The sequence below is a fragment of the Drosophila willistoni genome, chromosome 3R (genome assembly GCF_018902025.1).
Source record: "Drosophila willistoni isolate 14030-0811.24 chromosome 3R, UCI_dwil_1.1, whole genome shotgun sequence".
NCBI lineage: Eukaryota > Metazoa > Arthropoda > Insecta > Diptera > Drosophilidae > Drosophila > Drosophila willistoni.
Window position 1 is genome coordinate 17,146,407 of NC_061086.1, and position 7,239 is coordinate 17,153,645.

The following is a 7,239-nucleotide window of genomic DNA, read 5'->3' on the forward strand; positions in this document are numbered from 1 at the left end:
TCTACGGGGACTCAAGAGGAATCAATGACATTTATAAGTCTAAATCAGGCATTCTCCACCTACGATCATGACAATGATCAACTTGCCAACGAAAATTGTGCCTTAGATGGGGCTTGGTGGCATAATTATTGTGCCGGAGCGTAAGTAGCAAATGAATTTTATTTTTTGATATTTTGGTGATATTTTGTTATTTAATTATTAGCAATCTCAATGGCAAATATTACACAGAAACAGCCTATAAAGGGGACAGCATGAGTTGGAATGGATATACTCCCCTTAAATCGGTCCAGATGCTTATTCGAGCTAAATGTGTAAAGCCAAATATCTTCTAAATTGTTAATGAATAAAAAATTATAATTTACTACTACTTTACTATTCTACTTACCCACCCAACATTTGCATTATGTTCCCCACATTTAAAATAATTGTCAAAATAATGGTTTATAAGCAACTCATATAGAGGATTTGTCCACCGAATAAAGGAGTCCTTTGTGATCAGACAACGAACCCATTAATCAGAGTGAAATGATGGGTGAAACTAGTGTTCCCATGTCCTGTTCGTTGTTTTTGAAAAAACAAAAAACACAAAGGAAAGTTAATTGGAAAAACTAGCGAAATAAAAGTCTATATATGTACTTCATAAATCTTTCTCCATAAATTTATTAAAGAGGAAAAAATCTGTTCATTTGTGCAGGAATCGTTAGATGTACTTTAATCGTTTAAATTGTGTCAGAAGGCCGAATAAATTTTTAATAATCTTACGTTACATGTTACCCAGAGAATTAAATATGCTTTTTCTTTATATGTATTAACCATTTGTACACAAATAATACAAATAATAAATTTCTACGTATAGAAATATCTATGCTGTATAAGAGAAAATACTTTCAATTGGCATTTGTAGAAGAGAACAAACACTTTTATCAATGATATCGTCATAGACAAGAGCAACCATACGAATTACATATAGATATATGTATGTATATCCACAACAAAATAAATATTTTCAGATACAAATTAGATCTCCTTGGAACGTTCACGTCGTCAAACGTGCCAAGTGAAAATAAATTTAAAACTATTTTGAATTAATTTCCAAAATGAATTCGCGAACTAAAAGTGTAATCGCATTTTGTGCCCTCATCCTCGTGGCAATAAGCATCTTCCTTTTTATATATCTAAAAGAAATTATTGATGTAAGTGGCAAAGTGAATTATAGGAAATTGAATTTGCTTCTAACTTTCTCGAAAATAGAACAGGGAAAAACGTTTGCGATTCGGTTGTCACGGCGTATCACCGACGGGTATACGCGAAATTGGTTTTTTCAACATCGATCCCTTTCCTGTCCTCTGCGACGTAGAAACAGATAATAAAGAGTGGATGGTTATCCAGAACCGATACGCGGGAAGAGAAAACTTTAACAGAAGCTGGTCCGATTATCGCAACGGATTTGGTAATATAGAAAAGGAATTTTTCATCGGGCTTGATCTGTTGCATCGCATTACGAATACGCAACGATACCAATTGTATATACTCATAAGTGAGGATTATGAAAAGTACCGAGTTGCAACATATGATAATTTTCGCGTAGGAAATGAAGAAAAGAATTATGTGTTGGAGTCCTTGGAAAGTTTAATGGGACTGCTGAGGAGAAAATGATAAACTGGAATCTGAATCAACCGTTCTCGACTTATGATCGTGACAATGATCAACACAAAGCTCATAATTGTGCTCTGGAAAATCAAGGTGGCTGGTGGTACAAATATTGTGGCGGACCGTAAGTAACAAATTCATTAAATTAAATAACTTTAATGTTTGTCTATTTAACTGTTAGCAACCCAAATGGTGTATTTCCCCGAAGTGGAGAGACTAACTATAATGCTATGACCTGGAATGGATACACGCCTATCAAAATGGTGCATATGCTTATTCGTCCATACAATGACAACTAACGTTATAAATATTCTTTGAATGTACTATAAAAATCTACCTAAAATATTTCATACCGCTTAATAAAGGATAATACATTTCTATACCTTCATGGGAAGATTGTCTGAATACAAGAACACAAGCCCAAAATGGTCAATATCATGGAGAAATAGACGGCGATGGGCAGTAACCGAACTAGTTTAGAGTAACAGAACTAACACTTAATTGCTTTAAGAAACTGAAATTTGCTTCAATAGTCATTTTAATACCCTTGCAAAAAGTGTATACGATTAGCACTGTGCAACGCACATGACTTTTCAGTCATATCCGACCATATAAGGTATGATTAGCAATACAAGAAACTTTTTCCAAGTAACTTCTTTATTTTCTTAGCTATATCATATAGTTGCCATGGATGAACGATCGTTCGAAAATAGTGTCTTGTGTCAATAACTTTGTAACTTTTTACGGGATAGCATTAAAATTGAATATATGTATGTATTTCAGATAGTCATATAAACATGGAATGAAATGGCATGGCAAGTCAACAAGCTCATTTTAATAATAAATAAAATAAACAAATGAATTAATCAGATATAGTTTAGCTTAGCTTTAGCTTTAGCAAAAATATTAAGCCAAATTTACCTGGTTACAGCGTGAAACAGAGAGAGTTCTAACCTGTAACTAATCGATGTAAATTTTATTGCATTTATTTATACCCAAAGTATATAATTATCGATAATTCTTCCTCTTCTTAATCTTCTTAACACGGCGCGAAGCATGGAAAGTCTCGAGATTCATTCATTCCATTATACCGATAGTATTGTATTAACCTGTATAGAACACCACCATCCATGGGTTCCGAATTGTATAGGCAAGGAATTAGACATTTGTCTTATATCCCATTCTCACAGCCAAACTGAAAGAAGAAAATGAGCTAAAGGATGTCATTAAATCAATTAAAACCATTGCCGGCAGAATTACTTACCTTAAATTTCCACAGTTTTCAAACTTGTTTCGAATGGTTTCGATGTACGTTGTATTGCCCAGGAATTTGGTAATATGTGGTTTGGAAGGTATAATATTTTGGAAGGTAATACACATTATTCAGAATCAGGATGTTGATGGCATTTCGGCATTGGAAGGGTATATGCCCGGGTAGCTCAGTCGGTAGAGCATTGGACTTTTAATCCAAGGGTCCAGGGTTCAAGTCCCTGCTCGGGCGATCAATTTTTTTTATATGTATTATATTTTTTTTATGTTCTAGTGTTGAAAGAAATTTATTTAAACTTTTGTTGCCTTTAGCCTGTCGCGTAGAATTAGCATTAGCAGGCTATGAAAATATAAACAACTGAAGAATTTTATGATGTCATTCTCTTAATAATTCTAGCATAGAACAGAAGCGTTGGGTTTTATTGACACTTGGACACACCTACTGCAAGTGCCCGGGTAGCTCAGTCGGTAGAGCATTGGACTTTTAATCCAAGGGTCCAGGGTTCAAGTCCCTGCTCGGGCGATCAATTTTTTTATTCCTCTACATATTCATTTATTTATTTTATTTTAGCTATTATAAAAGGAATACAATAATTTAAAATAAACTTTCAACTTGTTAAGACAAACTTAATGTCTTTTTTTGCCTCAAGGTATATTTCCTTCATACGTTCTTCTCCACACAATTTTGTTATTGCACCACTTTCGTTACCATCGCCAAGCAGTGTTAGTACATTCTTCTCAACACATTATTTTTAATTGCACCACTTTTGTTACCATTGCCAAGCAGTGTTAGTTGGCAACGCGAGCGTCGGCAAAGCAGTCGGTCGTTTGCTCGGTGGGTTCAACCCTACAACTCACTTATCACTGACATTTAACCGAGTCCCTTTCGACTGGAAGGTTGGCAGCTTCTGTAATCACGCTTCTGTGAGGTCTGATTGTGGGATGGCCTGAGGCTGGGAATCACTGTGTAGCGGACCAGCTCATGTTGACGGAACGTCCGCACTAAGCTTGACATCAATATGGGTGCCATGGAGGAGTCCACGGCATTCAGGTTGGCCAAGGAGGGACGAACCGGGCCAGGGGTGAAAACCAGCAGCCAAGAGTTCCCGTGTTAGGCAGTAGTGGGATAGCGTACCGGAGTGAACTGCCGTTATCAGCCCAACCAATTATGGTTGGACCACAATCTTTTTTGCTCCATCAAATTTTTTTTTTTTGCCTTACAATTTTTTTTTTATCACTCCAAATTTTAGGAAAAATTTGATGTTTTTAAAAATACATAATTGAAATTTATATGAAAACTCAATTTTCGGTCTCCCATAATTGCAGTCGATCAAAAATTCAAAGGTAGAATTGTGGATTAACGTAAAATTTTTTTTTTCTGTTAAGGGACACATTTAGTTTTACATTTGCTTTTCCGACAGGGGGAATTTTATTGTCAATAGGCAAAGAAAAAGTTAGTGAAAAGAACTAAAAATGTATTGAAAACGCTTAATATTTTAAGTTAAGAGAGAACAAATGAAACTTTTGTACTAAAATTGATTTTATATTTATATTGAAAATATCCTTTGATAAAAATCTAAACTACTTTTATTAAAAAAAAGTGTTTCCTAATTATTGCATATTAAATAAAAATGTATTGACAATAAGATCAAGAATCGAATCGATATTACTAAAAAAGCTGAAAGCTTTTCTCTAAAGCTCTGGCTCAATTAACGTATCGTCTGTAGGACGCGAGCAATGCATATGCCCGGGTAGCTCAGTCGGTAGAGCATTGGACTTTTAATCCAAGGGTCCAGGGTTCAAGTCCCTGCTCGGGCGATCGATTTTTTTTGTTTTAGTTTTGCACTTTTATTACATACACAATTTTGTTGTTTTATGGTATAATTTGAATTGGGTCATGAAAATCTTTTTGGATATAACACGTATATATATGCTTCGGTATAAACTAGTCTTGGCAACAGCGTTAAAACCTGAGAGTAGAAAATAGAAATCGTCGAATAATGCCAAAGACCGAAACGTCTAATTAAACCCTCATGAAATTAACACCTTTTATTTGCTTTTCCATTTACCCCGATATTGTTGGATATACCCAGTTTAAGCGAAGACATTTTTTTTTTGTAGAGAGAATGGTGTGGAGAGGTGGTTGGGGGGGAAGGCTCTGTATCTATCGGTGTACTTGTGTATTGTGTATCTATCTGTATGCCAGTGAGATAGTATTCGTGGTATTTGTTAAGACTCCGTGTGTGTGTGTGTGAGCAACGTTTTTGTTATCCACTGGATACGCCTAAGAATTTTTGACACACTTTGCCCATCCCGCTAAACGAAGAGATAGCCAAAAAAAAAACGAAACGAATGAAGTGAGTAAGTCATCTCGCCCGACTTTGGTATACCATGCAGCAAAGAAAAACATTTATTTTAAGTCTAAAAGACCACATGTTGAGATCGGTCCTCCCTTATAGCCCACCGATTTTTTATTTAGCCACTTTAATATACCTTTTCACCCGTTTGGGTGCATGGTATAACAATAACAGAAACAGTTTCTCGATTGCCTCTGGCCGAGTTACCATTGGTTGGGACTTAACGTGGATATGATGCTGCCAAGTGGACTAGAAACGAATGCGTTTAATTAGCATTCATTACGACAAATCATCAAATTGCCGTCACGACGACGATGCAACAATAAAACGAAAGAGCAACCCGAAAGCATGTACAAAAGAGACCTGGGCTCTGTGTGTTAATCTACAAAATAAACGCAAATATTTAGATGATAAACCAAAGTCAAACTATATATTCGTCGTTTTGAAACTGTTCCATGACGTTGAGATGACAGAGAAATCGTTTCGATTCGCTAACAGTGAACAAGGTTTTCTTTTTCCACTACTTAGGGAAGGTTTTTATTAATTTAATATTTCCGTAAAAAAAATTGCAAAAGAAAACATCGCAGCATGCGTAACTAGGAAACTAAGGTCTCTCGTACCTGTTTGGGTACATTTCCAGGTAGCATTCAATGGAGAAATATGGCTCATAAATTTTGAAAAAGAAAATGGAAAACACAATTGAACACATTTAGTTCCTTACGTTTGCAGCTTGCGTTTGATTATTAAGGTCATTTTATGACAGTTTTTTGAAAGGAAAAAAACAAAATGGCAAAAACCAAACCAAACAAAAAGAGAGGGAGAGCGAGAGAAAGCAAAAGCGAGCGAGATTTCAAGGATTTTTGAAATTTTACTCATCATACATACGTTAAACAAAATTTTAATCTATATTTATAAATATTTGAATTGAAAATTAAAAAGTCTGATGTCTTTTTGTCTTCATCAAGACACATCAATCTTACTCTTTGATAGTTGAAATAAATTTCTTGTTTCTCTAGGTAAATTGAATATTATAAGAATCTTAAGGAATCTTTATCCTAGTTGCCTATATCTTTTAGCCATTAACTATCGTGTAATTATCAAAAGCAACAAATTTGAACTTAATGAGCGCATTAACGCCGCCTCTCACCTCCCACCTCCCAACTCCCACGGTTCGATGTCTGGCGTCCACTCAACACCATCTCATCGGCTTCCATCCCATCCTCAAGGATTTCTCGTTTCGCGATTCTCTATTCCCTTTCAGTTTTTCTACTTGCAAAGCGCTAGTCTGATTAATGAGGCTTTAAATATCCCACTTTGATTTCATTCTCAAAAAAAAAAGAAGGAAAAAAATAGAATAACACGTGGGAGGGAGCAGACCGAAGCTGAGTACTACGGCCATAGTACATATACACACTCGTGTCTAACAAAGAAAGAAGTTTCATTGACTCCAGCTTGGGGATACGAGCCAAGGATACGAGCGGCACATAAATTGTCCAGCGAGTTAGAGTGAGGTCCTTGCAGAAAATACGCACATGAAAATGTATTGGGCACATCCATTTCGTTGTGGAAACAGAATCCACAACCAGAAAGTCTACATGTGGCCTGGAAATGGCAGGACCAGGAGTCAATACAGTGAGAGAAATTTTTTCTAGATTTTTCTATGGAAATTAGAAAGCAAAGAGCATACCTTGGGCAAGTGAGAATTGGACTTAAGTTTGTATCATCATTCTGTGTTTAAAGACCTTTAAAATATGTCCGAGTTTTTGTCTTTAGTTTTCTTATCAAGTGTTTTTTCATAAGTCATTTCATAGGCATTTGAATACCTTTTGATTGATGTTCTACCATACTTGAATATCTAAAGAAGTTTCCCAAAAACATGTTGTTATGCCAAAATCTCGAAACAAGGTATTCGGTCATCATTTTCCTGTTCCTTGACCTTAAATTATTGCAGAAGAATTGAATT

General features: G+C 35.5%; 3 non-coding genes across 3 annotated transcripts; all 3 read left to right on the plus strand.

Moving 5' to 3' along the window:
• Positions 1 to 3,078: 3,078 nt before the first annotated feature.
• Positions 3,079 to 3,151, plus strand: Trnak-uuu. The gene has a single exon. It is a non-coding gene; the product is annotated as a tRNA-Lys (tRNA).
• A 218-nt stretch (positions 3,152 to 3,369) lies between these two features.
• On the plus strand, positions 3,370 to 3,442 carry Trnak-uuu. The gene has a single exon. It is a non-coding gene; the product is annotated as a tRNA-Lys (tRNA).
• Positions 3,443 to 4,664: 1,222 nt separating this feature from the next.
• On the plus strand, positions 4,665 to 4,737 carry Trnak-uuu. Its single transcript has one exon. It is a non-coding gene; the product is annotated as a tRNA-Lys (tRNA).
• Positions 4,738 to 7,239: the final 2,502 nt, after the last annotated feature.